This window comes from Gorilla gorilla, chromosome 10 (genome assembly GCF_029281585.2).
Source record: "Gorilla gorilla gorilla isolate KB3781 chromosome 10, NHGRI_mGorGor1-v2.1_pri, whole genome shotgun sequence".
In the NCBI taxonomy this organism is placed as follows: domain Eukaryota; kingdom Metazoa; phylum Chordata; class Mammalia; order Primates; family Hominidae; genus Gorilla; species Gorilla gorilla.
In genome coordinates this window covers 118,505,034-118,519,983 of record NC_073234.2, presented here as the reverse complement: position 1 = coordinate 118,519,983, position 14,950 = coordinate 118,505,034, and the positions used below count along the sequence as shown (strand labels likewise).

The following is a 14,950-nucleotide window of genomic DNA, read 5'->3' as shown; positions in this document are numbered from 1 at the left end:
AGCCATGAATGGGGTTTGAACTTCACTCAATATGAAAGGGAAAACCACTCAAAGTGTTTTAATAGGGAACTAACTTGAAAGAATCCAGACTTGAAGAAGGTTAGCCTGACAGCAAAGGGCAAAATAGGTGGGAGGAATGAGAAATCAAGGATGTAATGGCATAAGTAAGATGGTCATAAAAACCTGATATAGGCTAGTGGCAGGGAAAGTAGAAACAAAGTCATTAATTAAAGAGATTTTAGGGCAAGTTGTTTCTCCCACCACTGTCTTGACCAGGAGGAAAATCTTGAGCAGATCCCTCTCATATCTAGCCAAATACACTTTGGACTTTTCCTCCCACAGCACCACGCCCTCCCTTAAGTATACAGACCAGAGTCCATTCTCCAACTCAAGAGGTGAGCGGGAGAGGAGAAGTTAGCAAAGTCAGTGAATGGAGGCTGCCTACACAGAGGACTGAGCAAAGTCTTAGGACTTAGGACATCTAAGTCTTGAGTCACTTCCGCCGGCTACTATCCACAGATTAGCACCAGATGCTATCATGAAGAACCATTAATAGAGCTGCCCAGCATGGTCATGTATATTGCTTGCTGAGATGAAGCTTCTGTGAGCAGTGAACACTGGCATAGATAGCTGCGGTTCATGGGCTTGGTTAAGGATGATGTCTGTCCCCAGGAATGCAGGCTGTGCAAGTCCTGAATGTGGTCAGTCCTGGTATCCTTGTCCTGGAGCCCACGTAATTCCCTCTTTATTCACATCCCCTTTGTTCCTCTCACCTTTCCCTCCAACCCAAGACATCCTTATCTAGCGTATATGCATAAGAGAGCTGAAATTGACTACAAATTTCTCCAAATATAATGTTTACACTGAGTTCTCTTGGAGTCTTGGCTTTCGAACTCAAAGACCAAGGATTGTTTTGTTCTGTGGAATTTCTTTACTGCCATCTGGATGGCAGTCATTGTAGGCTAGAATGTGTAAATGGGCATGGCGGGGAAGGGACAATGGAATGTACTCTCCAGTTCATCACAAAAATATCCTGCTGCAAAATGCTGCAGAGATTGAATCTATAGACCTTAAAGCAGGTTTAACAACAACCAACTCAGACATGGTCAAGCTGAATTGGAGACTCATAGGACAATCTTGAAAAATAAGAAACCAGGTGTGAGAAATGAATGACTGCAGCAGCCTTGGCTTGAGGTTGATTCAAAATGTTCTTTATAGAGGAAATAGTAGGAATCATGGGATAGGATAGAAATGCTAAGAAGAAATGTTGAAAGAAAAGAGAAGGGATGCAGGAAACAGAGCCCTATGCAAGGCCAGAAAAGAGAAAAGATGCCAAAGTTATAGCCCTAAGAAAGGTCCAGAGATGTGGACAGGAAGTGGTGAGAGGAGTCAGAAGTGAAACAGGGAAGAGGGAGACCCAGGATGGTGGCGCATCACACAGGTGTCAGGCTAAGTGTTTCTGGACAGAGCGGCAAAGAATCGTTCTTGCTATAGCAAGGTCGAGGACTGTGAAAAGGGTTTGGCCACTTAGATGCCCTGGCAATAGCCTTGACTGTGAAGTAATCACTTATTTCTATATGTGATTATCTCATGATACAGTCCTTAACAAATGCTGCAGCCATGGCTTGAAAATTCTGCAGTTGGTACTTCATGATATTCTATTAATACTGGCTGGATAGGGGAGGGTAGAGATTGGGTGATGAGTGTGGGGGAGGCAGGAGAATACGTTGCACTGAAGTCATTCAATAAATAAATAGCATTCTTAGAATGTCTCAGATGAATTGTGAATTACTGTAAAAGGTGTTATTCTGTTGTTATAGTAATGCAAGCAGCAGCTCCATGTAATTAAAAGGTCTGTTAACTTAGACCTAGTGGTGAATATTTTCATGCTGTAATATCAAAAGGACTGGAACTCCAAGGTTACTCTCTGGTAGGTAAGTGTCACAAAATCCCAAATTCATATGCTGTTTCTTCCCCCCGTGCAAACTAACAAAAGAGTGTGTGTAAGGAATTTGAGATTAGTTCTGTCTATTGTTAGCTCCCTGCATCTCCAAAGCATATCCCCGGGAACATCCTACCAGAAAGCGAATGATAAACAAACAACTCATTTACTTCCTGCTCTGTTCTCCAGTGACTAAGACTTATGGCTGAGAGGTAATAGAAATCTCTTGAGCCCTGTAGATATTGGAGGAAACTAACATCCTTTGTGGTATCCCCAAGAAATTTTACTAGTCAGAGAAAGCTATTTTCTAACAAACAAGAACATAGCAAACCAACCAAACAAACAAAAATCTGCTTTTCCCCATATATTGATCCTTCTCTGCAAGTGCTGTGATCAGTTACCACCACAGCATCTGTTACAAGTACTTGTGGTGACAGTCAACCTGCCAGAGACCTTTCCTACTGATAGGCTCTTCTCTAATAGATATGACAAACCAATAAATTAAATAGTTTAAAAGAGACTTTTCCTCCTGGTGAGGACAAGATTTGGTCTTGTAAGAAAACAACATTGTGCATTCAATGTTGTTTCAATCTTGGAAAAAAAGGTGATTTCAAATGAAATCCATTATTGTTTAATGCATTTCTAAAAGCAAAAGATGGATGAAAACCCCAAATGTCTTTTAAATGAAGGACAACAGATCTCTAAACTAGGTAACTGATGCATAAATAACAAGAATCTACCCCTTCATCATAGTACATGTGGCTGACAATCGAATGATCCCAGTTTCCAGATTAATTACAGACGTGCATTTTCTTCTACTAACATGAATTTTTTTAGATGGAACTTTACATGTTTTCTGTTTCTTTCTCCTGTTTCTATCCCAAACCAAAGAGAGAATAGCTTCTCTATCATTTTTCCATACCAGATACAAAAACAAAATGAGGAGAACGACAAGAGTGCTCTGTGACTCCAAGAAAATGTTTGTTCTTGTATCTTTTTTTTTTATTTGAGGCAAGGGGGGGAAAAACTTCACAGAGGAGTAAACCTGAGACACTGATTCAAGAGCCAGACAGTTCAATGAACAGGATAATCGGGGTAGTTTTTGACAGGTGCGGCTGCCTGCCTATAGCTGGCATATAATCATTACCATTTTAATAAAGCTCTAATAGGGGGCTGATCATTCAATGGGGTGTGAGGATCCTAATTCAGCTCCCAATCCCACATGAATGTGCTAGAATTTGCAGGCTTTGTTTTCCTCTTTTGTACCCCTGAATGCCAATAATTACTGGCTATAGATTCAAAAATTCTTAGAACTGGAAGCTAAATTAGCTCTCCTAATACTGCACAAGAATGTCAATACTCATAAAAAAGGAAGCAAGTGGTTTTTTTGTATTCTTTTTTTTTTTTTTACACTTGTAGGCATTGTGAAGACCAGCAGTTGAAGTGGGCTGGCTTACAGCATGAATAATGACATTACTGTCTCTCTCATGAAGAGCCCTCCCTCTCTCAGGAACAAAAAGTTATCCATTGGTTCTAATAAAATAAGTCTTCTAAAATCATACATTGATTTTTAAGTTTCTGCTTTTCTTAATGTGAAAGAATCCACGTCCTCTCTCTGTTCTGGTTTAAAGGCAGAATTTGTAAATATTCTACAACTCCCGGTTGAAATGTAGGTATCTTTCTGGGGAAAAAAAAAATGCCTTAACCTCCCTAAAGCCTATCTCCAAAGAGAATATTCATAATCAAACCACTTGGATCATAGGTGGAATTGTAATTATAACTATTATGATATTGGAGATCATTATTTACATAGCTCAATGGGCAGAACCCCATGCTTAATGTCTTCTATGGGATTTTTCATCTGATCTCTCAACACCTCTATGAGGTGGATTTTTTTTAGGCCCATTTGCAGAGGGTGACACTCTGAGTGATTAAACATTTTACCCAAAGTTACACATCTAGTAAGTGCTGGAGCAAGGACTCAAACTTCCCATTTCAATTTGTGTTTCTTTTAAGGGCCATTTTTCTGAAGCTCCTCAAGGCTTCAGCATTTAATTCGGTGGTGACTGTGCCTCGTCCCGAATCCCATCCAATGTCACAAGGTGCCATAGCCATTCACTTCCCCTGTGTCGCCAGAAACGTTTCCTCCGTAAAGCCAAAAAAACCTGGTTGAGATCATGCTGTGGCTGATACTAGGAACAAACAAGTGCATTTGAATTTTCTTCCTTCAGGCATCAGACCATGCTAAACAAGTCATGGAGAATGAAATCTTAGCAAGAAAAATTCAATTGTTGATAGCTAATCTTCAGAATAGTTCATCTACACTGATGACTTGCTCCATTGCTATCCTTTGAGATCTGTGCAGGAGCTGCCCTGCTGGCTCTGGGTTCTAATACAGTGTGTGTGGGTAGCAGGTAGATAATATCACACACATGCTCACTTTAAAATCTCTTCGGTGTCCATTGCAGACAAATGGAGGTTTTCCAGGTAACTGTCTTTCAATTCCAAAAATACTGACCCTCATCTTCAGGCCCTGTTTTGTTTTTTAATATATTTTATTCATAAAACTTTTAACTAAGAGACACTTTAAGTTTTTCACTTTTCAATAAGCAAACTGAGATTCAGAGAGTTGAAGTTTCCTGACCAATGTCACACAGTAGACAAGATGCCAGAATCCAATTTTCATGATGTTTCAGAATTAATTTCACTATGAATCAAGATGACTGGGAATCTTTAACACACACACACACACACACACACACACACACCCTCTTAATAAAATCTCTACAAATTACACCCACCTCATGTGAATCATCACTAAGAAAATATATTGTTAGGTCTAATTCTCATATGAAATATTGGAGTCTCATTACCGATTTCTTATGGGCCAGTATGAATCAGAAGAAGATACGCCCTGTAAAGAGATGTCCATTGACAGTACATATTTATTTTCCTAAGTGTTCTAGGCTGACTCTGTGTCACTCAGTGCAATTCTGTATTAGTTAGCTGTTGCTGCAAATGAATTGCCTCAAAATTTAGCAGCTGAATGCAACAATACACTTTCTTTTAAAAAATCTCACCATTTGTTTAGGCCAGAAGCTCAGGAGCTGCTAAGGTGAGTGGTTCTGACTCAGGGTCTCTCATGAGGTTGTTGTCAAGATGATAACCATGGCTGCAGTCATCTGAGGTTTGTTTAGGGCCAAAAGATCTGTCTTGAAGATTGCACACTCAAGGGGTTGTCGAGTTGATTCTTTCTTTTTTTTTTTGAGATGGAGTCTCACTCTGTCGTCCAGGCTGGAGTGCAGTGGCGTGATCTCAGCTCACTGCAAGCTCCGCTTCCCGGGTTCACGCCTTTCTCCTGCCTCAGCCTCCCGAGTAGCTGGGACTACAGGCGCCCACGACCACGCCCAGCTGATTTTTTGTATTTTTAGTAGAGACGGGGTTTCACTGTGTTAGCCAGGATGGTCTCGATCTCCTGACCTCGTGATCCGGCCTCCTCGGCCTCCCAAAGTGCTGGGATTACTGGCATGAGCCACCGCGCCCGGCTGAGTTGATTCTTGAGACTCTCACTGCATGGGTCTCTCCAGAAAGCTGTTTACATGTCCTCACAGCATGGTGACTGCTTCCCCCAGAGCAAGTGACTTAAGTAATGGAAGCTACATTTTATGACCTAGCCTTAGAGGTCACACTTTATCATTGCTTTAATATCTTACTAAATGCATAGGTCAGCCCCATTCCATATAGGAGGAGACTCCGCAGGGACATGAATCCCAGGAGCAGAAAACCCACTGGAAGCTGGCTACCCCAAATCCCATGGCAGAGCACTTTTCTCTACCACTGATTTTGGTGGGAAGAGGAAAGAGGTGACTTCAGCTCAATTAACATAGTAAAACCAACTGGTTAATTCTCCACATATCTATGCAAAAGCAAAGATCTCAGAGACAAAAATTGCCAACTGTCTCATAAGTGTCTTCCAATAAATGTCTAACTCCAGGCTGGGGAATATAGAAGTCCTCTATTTCTTATTTAGTCATCTATTCCTCCTTTCAACAAAAATTCACTGAGGGCCGCTACCTGCCAGGCACTGTGGTAGATGCTGGGAAACAACAATAACAAAATATCTAGAATGAACCTTCTAGAATTCAGCCATCTTCACAGAAGTGTACATCTGAAGCAGTGTTTCCTCATGGAAAATTCTCCTAACATTCTAGGATTGTGGCTTCTTATTTTTATCTTTAGGAAAAATTTGATCTGTTTGTAAGTTCTATCCCAGTTGCTATGCTCCCTAGGAATCAAAATCTAATAGCCCTAGAAAAATGTTAAACAAATAAGATATATCACCTAATCAGTGCAGGCCAGAATGCTCTGGCAAAGGCCAACTGGTCAAGGATATAACTGCAAAACGTATATTTAGTACTGCAGTATTTACTACTGTCACAACAGAGATAATAATGGGTTTTAGTTTATAATATCAAACTCATAACATTACCTACAGTGTTTACATGTAAATTTGAGACTATCCATTAAACATTTTAATCATGTCCTGTTGAATAAAATGGTACACTAATATTAGAGACAACTGAAACAGTCACACCTAGCTTAATAAACTTTCCCTCTAAACTGTTGAACCTCATGTTACTCATTTAAAAAAATGGTCATAAAAATAAGTCTTTACTTCATAGAATTATATGAGAATTGAAAGATATTAATTTCGTATACACTTAGCACAATGCCACCTGGCCCATATAAGTGCTCAGTAAGTGTTATTATAAATCAGTATATTATTGTAAACCACTCAGATAACTGGCCTTACTTTGATATTTCTCAGTTATTATCACTGTTTTAGAGAACTGCAATGATTAAGTATTCAAATTTCAAACCTTGAAGTTGCCCCTCAAAACAGTGACATCCCCCAGGTTTAACGGGCTCTGCTAGGATCCAAAGTGGATGTCTCTTCTGCTCCATGTTTCTCACTAGTGTTCTACGAGTCAGGATGGTTATATGACTCAGAGTAGCTGGTGTTTTTAGCAAATTATAGCATCTCTGCACCAAAGCAAACCATGAACCACTTTAGACTGCGACAGATTTTTCCATCTGTAAAATGGAATGAACATGCTTAAATTTTACAGTCATTTAATATGTGACAGTCAGGATCTTAGGAAACAGAAATGGATGATCAGTTCAATAGAAACCCAAACTCCAACATTACATATCATATCCATGTGATAAACCTGCACATGTACCTACTGAATCTAAAAAACAAACAAACAAACAAACAAAAAAAACTAGAGAAAAAAAGAAAGCAGAAATATAGGTTTTGATTAATTACTAAATGGAATACTAAGTGAAATTAACTTATGGCATTTCCTTTTGATAATACCCTTGGGTTTTTCACTTGTTGAGTTTCTGCTTGCTTTGTGCTGTAACAGAGGAAAGCAACATAGTTTGCCAACTTCCAAACTTGTACTGATTTTGTATGACCTTGAACCTAACTTAAGCCTTCCCTGCTTCCAATTCTGCTGAACATGAAGAAAACGTGATTTCTTGGAGCAAAATAAAAGGCTTAGAAAGAAGACTGGGAAGGCTTCCTAGATATCAAATAGCTCTTACAAAACACCATTTTGATGAAGCAGTGTAAGCGAATCAGAAACATATGTATTAAATTTCCCTTGAGTTATTGGGGTTTCAAAATGAAGGGATTAAGAAAGCAGCAGGAGCTGCCCTTTAGTTGCACAGCACCCTCTGAAACCTCCAAAACATGTTTTCAGGGAGAGATTTAGTCAATCCCTCAAAACTTCAAGATATTTTCTACCCAACCAGGACATATCCAGAACTTATAAGATTATCTCATATTGCCTGATCTCCAGCTCCTTTCTAGATCAAAGAAGTAGAGTTAAGTACTCAGATTCTGGGAAGCTTATCTGTACTAAAGGAATGATTCTTTCCTTTGGTTTGCTATGAATTAGAAATAGTTCTCTCTTTTTTTTCATCTTAAACCAGAACAAAATATTAAATACATTTTAATGACCTCTACTTCTGAAAATATTGCTCTCAAAAAAATGTGTTAAGTTAGGAAGTGTTAGCAGCTCATCTTTCATCCAGATTAATTAAGTAAAGTAACTCTTTGGTGCCTAACACCTTAATTCTCTGATTGTTTTGTTATTGAAGGTATCAACAGTTGTCTCAAATGGATGTTGGGGAATGCTTAAAAACACTCCAATTATATTATGAAACTACATTCTAAAAAGCAAATAGATTGTTTATATTACCATTAAAAAGGAGTGAAGGTGGGAGAAGGAGTGAGGTGTCCAAAAATCTAACAAAAAAAGTTCTGCTCTGAGGTATTGGAGCTCCGTGTGCTGAACAAATTCAGATTAAATTGAAATCCAGCAAGGTTTGGAGACCATTCTGTATGGAGCTTGGTGAAATTGGCAAGTCAGCTATTAAAAATAGGACTGAAGTGTTTTATCTGTGTTGTCCTTTGTAATTAGGCTGCTGAATAACAGAAGTATTATCACACCAGGGTTAGTGCCAGAGGATTACCCAAAGTTTTACAAATGGGATGCTAAAGTGGCCTGAACAGGTGCACACACAAAGACCAAGGGAGGGGGAAAGTAAGAGAATGAAAGCTGAGGCCTACTACTTTCAGCCACATAGTAAAATTAATGGTTTCTGTAAATGAATGGCACGGTTAGATTACCATTGAACTTGTAAAATTAGAGGAAGGAGTCAGATTCTTCATTACACTCCTTTTTCTCTTTTTTAATTTGAGCGGAGGAGGTCGACCTTAATTGTCGTTTTACCTAAAAAAAAAAAAAAAAAAAAATCTTTTCATTCGAATAATTTTGCAGCAGGCACAGTGACTCCTCAAAAGAATTGTGCATTCTGAAATCTTTCTTTTCTCCTAGTCTACTCATGTGACCCGCGTGCTGGAGAGAAAAGTGAGTTAGATTTGAATGAGCTCATATTTGGGAAATTGGTGAATTTAAAAAGAAGTGGGAGAGGACAGCTACTACCCTTAAAAGCAACAGTGAAAAATGAAAGGCAGATAGGCTTCATGTAGGCAAATTAAGGATTAATATTAAAAGTAAACCTAAGAGCCTCTCTTAGAATTAGAAGCAAATGTGTAGGAACTTGTGGGTTCTAAACATTCTCAGTTGGACTCAATTAATTTGCCAAAAATGTATCTATTTTCCAATGTAATGGTACTTCTAGTCATTTAAAACAGTTGCTTTTTCATTATAATTTCCTTGTAAAATTAAGCACTAGATTATTTATCTTTGGAAATTTAAATGTTCCGAGGCTGCTCTACAGAGATCATTCATTTCCCTTTCCACCAACTCTTCAACATTCTCTTACCCAGTTCTCCTGGAGATGAGTAGCATTTGTTTATTATTTGGCCCTCTTGGTAAACCTGTAGGCTTGACTTTGTTTGAATAGTTTTAGATTCCAAAAACTTGTAAGTACTACTAAGTTTCCAGGCCTTCCCAGGGCACCACATGTATGTCTTTATTTTAGCCAATAGAATATATATATAAAATATAAAACTTATCCCCTAGTAAATGACAGCATCTCAATGCATACTTGCTTGTTGTTGTTGTTATTGTCATTATACCAAAACATCTTCAAACATATACCAATTGGCTTCCAAAAGAAACAAGCTAGTGCTTTAACCACAGAATGCAGTGTATAGGTTAATAACCAAGTCATTGACACCTCCTTTTAAAAACTAGGTATACATTCTGAATTTCATCATGCACTAATCAAATGATCTTGCCTGCCATGTGGAGATTATTATTTATATAGCTATTTGAGAAATATCTCAAAACATTTATATATATCTACAACTGAATCTTAAAAGTTTATTTGCACAGAGATTTGGGTGCAGCAAACCACCATGGCATGTGTATACCTATGTAACAAACCTGCACATTCTGTACATGTACCCCAGAACTTAAAGTATAATTAAAAAAAAAGTATTGTAGAATATCTAATAAATTTTGCCAGCAGTCCCCAGCTGAAAACATGCAGTGGGGACATTGTTTTAAAGCAGCAATTCTTGTTCTAAAGGAGGGAAAACCATTTTGTCATAAAAATTGTTTTCTGCTAGAATATTGGCATGTGACTTAAATCTTGACAAGAAAGAGCAAGTCTGTTGCAGAGGCAATTGAACAGATAGGAGCAATTAGCAAAATGAAAAATGCACAAGAAATAGTCAACAAGGCCATGTCCCTTTTACATCACAGAAATACTACATAAATATTTAGGTGCCAATTCTCATAAAATTTTAATTATGTTAAGGAAGTGCGTCTTAAAAATGTATGTTTTAAAGACAAAAAAAGAATTGAAAACTGCAGTTATCATTTACTAAATACTTACTATATCAAGCAGTCTGCTAATCACATTATGTACAACACTATATGAATTTTCCAACAAGCTGTTGATGGAGATACTGTTTTTTCATTTTCTGTAGTTGAGGAGTCTGGAGGTTAGAGAGGTTAAGAACTTTCCCAGAAGACACACCAAGTGGCAAAATCACAAGACTCATTAAGAATTGTCAGGCAAATAAAAATTTTTCATACTTCATTGTTTATATTCTATTTCAGTACAGTATATTTACTGATCAAAATCAAAAGACTCTGTTCACATGTTTGCTGAAAGCCACAGAAGGCCTGATTTTGGTAGGTAGAAGTTTCAACTCAGTTTTTTATATGAAACTACCAACTACAATTTTGTCCATCTAAAGAGCGATATGCTTTAAAGTCCATCATTGAGATGAAAAGCAAAAGCTATTTAAAAAAACTGATAGCAATAGCTTGAGAATTTAGGTAGTGTTTTCACTATACTTCTAGTACAGAGATGAACTAGTTTGGCCTTGCCTCACACATTTTTTTGGGAATGAATTTCTAGTTTGTATGGTTAATGATCAAAACAGAAACTACCTTGAAAAATAATCCTGGGCATCAAACTGCGTGGTTAGACTTTGTATTTTTTGTTTTTGTTCTGAGACAGAGTCTTACTCTGTCGCCCAGGCTGGAGTGCAATGGCGCGATCTCAGCTCACTGCAACCTCTGCCTCCCGGGTTCAAGCTATTCTCATGTCTCAGCTTCCCAAGTAGCTGGGATTACAGGCACCCACCATCATGTCTGGCTAATTTTTGTATTTTTGGTAGAGACGGGATTTCGCCATGTTGGTCAGGTTGGCCTCGAACTCCTGACCACAGATGATCCACCCGCCTCGGCCTCCCAAACTGTTGGAATTACAGGCGTCAGCCACCGTGCCCAGTCATATATTTTTTACTTTAAGGTCTGCACTTGCCTATAGTCTACCCGAGGCTTCACTTCACATCTCCTTTCTTGGTTGGCATGCCTCCTGAAACTTGCTATAAAGCTCTTCCTGAAACTCCCACTAAAGAAGTAGGCCACTGCCTTCACAGAAACCTGCTTAGCCACCTATGTATGCTATGCTAGCTAGCTGTGTGTCTAATTCAGAGTAAGTGCTGATAAACTAGCTTGTTTGTACTATGTTACCAAATACTGCCAAAATTCACCTACCTATTTACTTCTTGAATAAAATAGCGCAGTATCAGCTTCTTTGATCATTTTCTAACATTGTTGCTGGCTTTGTACATATAAGGTATTTTAAATGGAAGGTAATAACTAGTCTTTTTTTATTATTATACTTTAAGTTCTAGGGTACATGGGCACAACGTGCAGGTTTGTTACGTATGTATACATGTGCCATGTTGGTGTGCTGCACCCATTAACTTGTCATTTATATTAGAACTAGTCTTTTTTAAATGACAGGTATGACTTTAAGAATCAGAGGTCAAAGTAGATGTTCAACAGATATTTACTGAATAAATCAAGGAGTATATGAATCAACTAAAATGATAGAAGAAACTACTAAACAGAGATTGGTTGTCAATGAAGTTAGCACAAAGTAAGGAAATGGGGGAAAAACACTGGAGACAAGACTTTTAGGACTTGGTTAGGCCATAATTATTGTAGCGTAATCATACATTCCAGTTTTCCCAGAACTGTCCTGGTTTGTCTGGTTTATACTTGCTACTCTGGTATAATTAACAATTTCATCCTCTTTTACTCTCAGAATTGCCTGGATTGAGATGATAAATTATATGGTCACTTGACACATTAGCATGTGCCATTGAACAAATCCTTTAAACACTTCCAGTTGGTTTTTCTCACCATAAAATAAAATGATTAACCCAAATGGACTCTATCTCTCCTTAAGCTTTGTTATGAACTGTTCCCTGTTTTAAGTGTCTTTACACACTAATTCCCCATCTTCCTGGCAACCTGTTCTCACTTTCCACTGGAAGAAGAAAATTAGTGACAACATTATAAGAGCTTTTTGTAGAAACAAACTGAATTTTGGGAGAGAGGAGAGACAATACATTTGTGTTTAGTAATAAGAGTGAGGAAGATTCATATTTGAACCATAATGCAAAACATATCCAGGTTATAAAATTATAAGCCAAAGATAAAAATGTTATAACTATGCAGCAATATTCACTGTAAACAAAATAATCTTTATCAAATTAATTTAGTAATAAAGAAAATTATTTAATAATTTTACAAATGTCTGATTCACTTACTACACCGGATCAAGAAATAGAATGGAACTAAACCACTCAAAAGCAACATTGAAAGCTAAGAGGATGAAATAATGCCTTTGGAATAGAGAGAAAAAATTATTTCCAATCTAAAATTCTATACCCAGACAAACTATCTTCTAAGTATTTGTGTAGAATAAAACACTTTCAGAAATGAAACATTTTAATAAATTACCTTTCAAGCATTCTTTTTCAGGAAACTACAAGAAGATGCATCTATCTTAACAAAAAATAATAAACCAAGAAAATAAAAGATATGGGATCCTAGAAATAAAAGGTGCAACACAAGAGAGAGATAAAGAAAAACATTGACAACCTCTCTATGAAGAAAGACCCAAAATGATAACTTTGCAACAGCTCTAGGGAATAATTTGTTCAGATAAGAGTAACTCAGGAGACTCCAAGAGCGATTTTCAAGAAGATTAAATCTATAGAATACCTAATATGTTTGCACGTGTATAGAAGAGATTTATACTACTTGGAGAGAATTTAGCAGTTCATCTATGAATATCATTTGCATAGATATAATGTTTGCTAAATATTTCTATAGCCTAAGGAAGATGGTGAATGAGAAGTGTGCTTGTGTGTGGCAAGGAAGAAGGGGATTTACCAAGTGGGAAGTCCATGGTCAAATGCTTAAGACTTAGTAAGGCATTTACCAAGTGGGAAGTCAATGGGCAAATGCTTAAGACCTAGTAATCAGAATGCAAATACATAAGTACATGTAGAGGCAGAACATAGCATTGTAGTTATGTGTGCAGATGCTGGAGTGAGACTCTCTGGGTTCAAATCCCAGCCCCACTAATTACTAGTCATGTGACTTTGGGCAAATTGTTGACCTATTTGAAACTCAGTTTTCTCATATGAAAACTGTGATTATAATTACTCATCTCATAAGATTTTTATATGAACTAACTTTCTAAAATACTTAGAATAGTACTTGGCACAAAGCCAGCAGTATAAAAGTGTTGACCATTAAAATAATGTCATTAGAGACATGGAGATAAATATTAAAAGAATAAGCTAAAACAGAAATTGGTTGTGACAGGAGGAGAATGATGCACTGGGAATATTATTGCTTTTCATAACTTGGAGAAATTTGATTTTTTAAAGTTTGTGTTCACATATAATTAAAAAAATAGAAAACTAAATTTTAAGTGACAAGAATTATATTCTTCCATTTAGTCAGGTGCTGGATAAAGTAGCTTTTGTTTAGGTGTCTGCAAATATTATGACAATTAGGACAAGAAGAGTGCATGCTATTTTCAACCAGTTTGTATTAATGATGATCCTTAGATGTAAGCAACAGAAGTTGATGAAGCTGATTTAAATACAACGGTTTAGTTGAAAAGATGTTGGGGAGATCACAGAATGAATTGCAGTGTTGGAGAACCAGGTATGAAAACATACAGGCATGAAGGGAGGCTGCATAGCCATAACTATGTCCTGAATCACACCAAATACCATCAGGTGAGGATTTCACATCTATCACCATTGGACTCGCCATACCGTAATTTATACATTTACTGACCTGGCTGCCACAACTCTTCCTGGAAATCAGATGCTGCTGCCACCACAGCCTTATCAGAAAGAAGCCTCCTCTCGTGTTGTTTTATGTCACCAGTCCCACTTCAAGTCATAGCCAAGTGCATAAATTGGTCAGGGAGGCTGGGAAGACAAACTACTTGGTGTATATATAATGTCTGTGGTAGGAGGCCAACTCTACCGCCGTCCCAGAGCCATAAGATAGGTAATTTTCCAATTACAGACTAGATGGAATAGACTATATTCTTATATTCATTGCTTCTTCATAGAAGTACATTTATTTACCATCATTGATTCAAGTTAGCAATATGACTAACTTTGGCCAATTAAATATAAGTAACAGTCATTCTTCACTTCAGGACAGAAATACTAAGAACCAGGATATGGTTCTCCCAATCTACTATTCCCTGCCAGGCAAATCTGAAGGCATGTTGAAAGGATGCTTCTGTCAGCCTGAGTCCCTAAATGACTATGATAAGCAAAGGCTCCCTGCCAACTTGTGATGGACATGTATTATGAGCAAGAAATAAATGTGATTGTTTAAAGCTACAGAAATGTGCATGTTGTTTGTTACTGCAGTTTAACATACCTATCCTAACTGACAAAGATGACTCAGCCACTGGACAGTGAAAAACATGACAAATGCATACCACAGCACATTTTGTCTGTGTATCACATGTCTTGAAACTTGTCCAGCCATACACAAACCTTCTAATTATCATCTATTAACTGTAGGTTTAGCTTCTCTTACGTTATTCTAGAAAACTATCATCAGTTGTTCCTTGTTTGCTTTTGACCCATACATTTTCAGAGCCTATTTCTATCTA

The 14,950-nt window shown here is 37.6% G+C and overlaps 1 protein-coding gene across 1 annotated transcript in view; it reads left to right on the top strand.

The window, feature by feature from the left end:
- C10H12orf42 (chromosome 10 C12orf42 homolog) overlaps positions 1-14,670 on the top strand; it is a 416,673-nt gene extending 402,003 nt beyond the window's left edge. Inside the window, exon 7 of the mRNA XM_055357852.1 lies at positions 12,775-14,670. The gene's annotated coding sequence lies outside the window, so the exon portion shown is untranslated. The remainder of the gene's footprint in view (positions 1-12,774) is intronic.
- Positions 14,671-14,950: the final 280 nt, after the last annotated feature.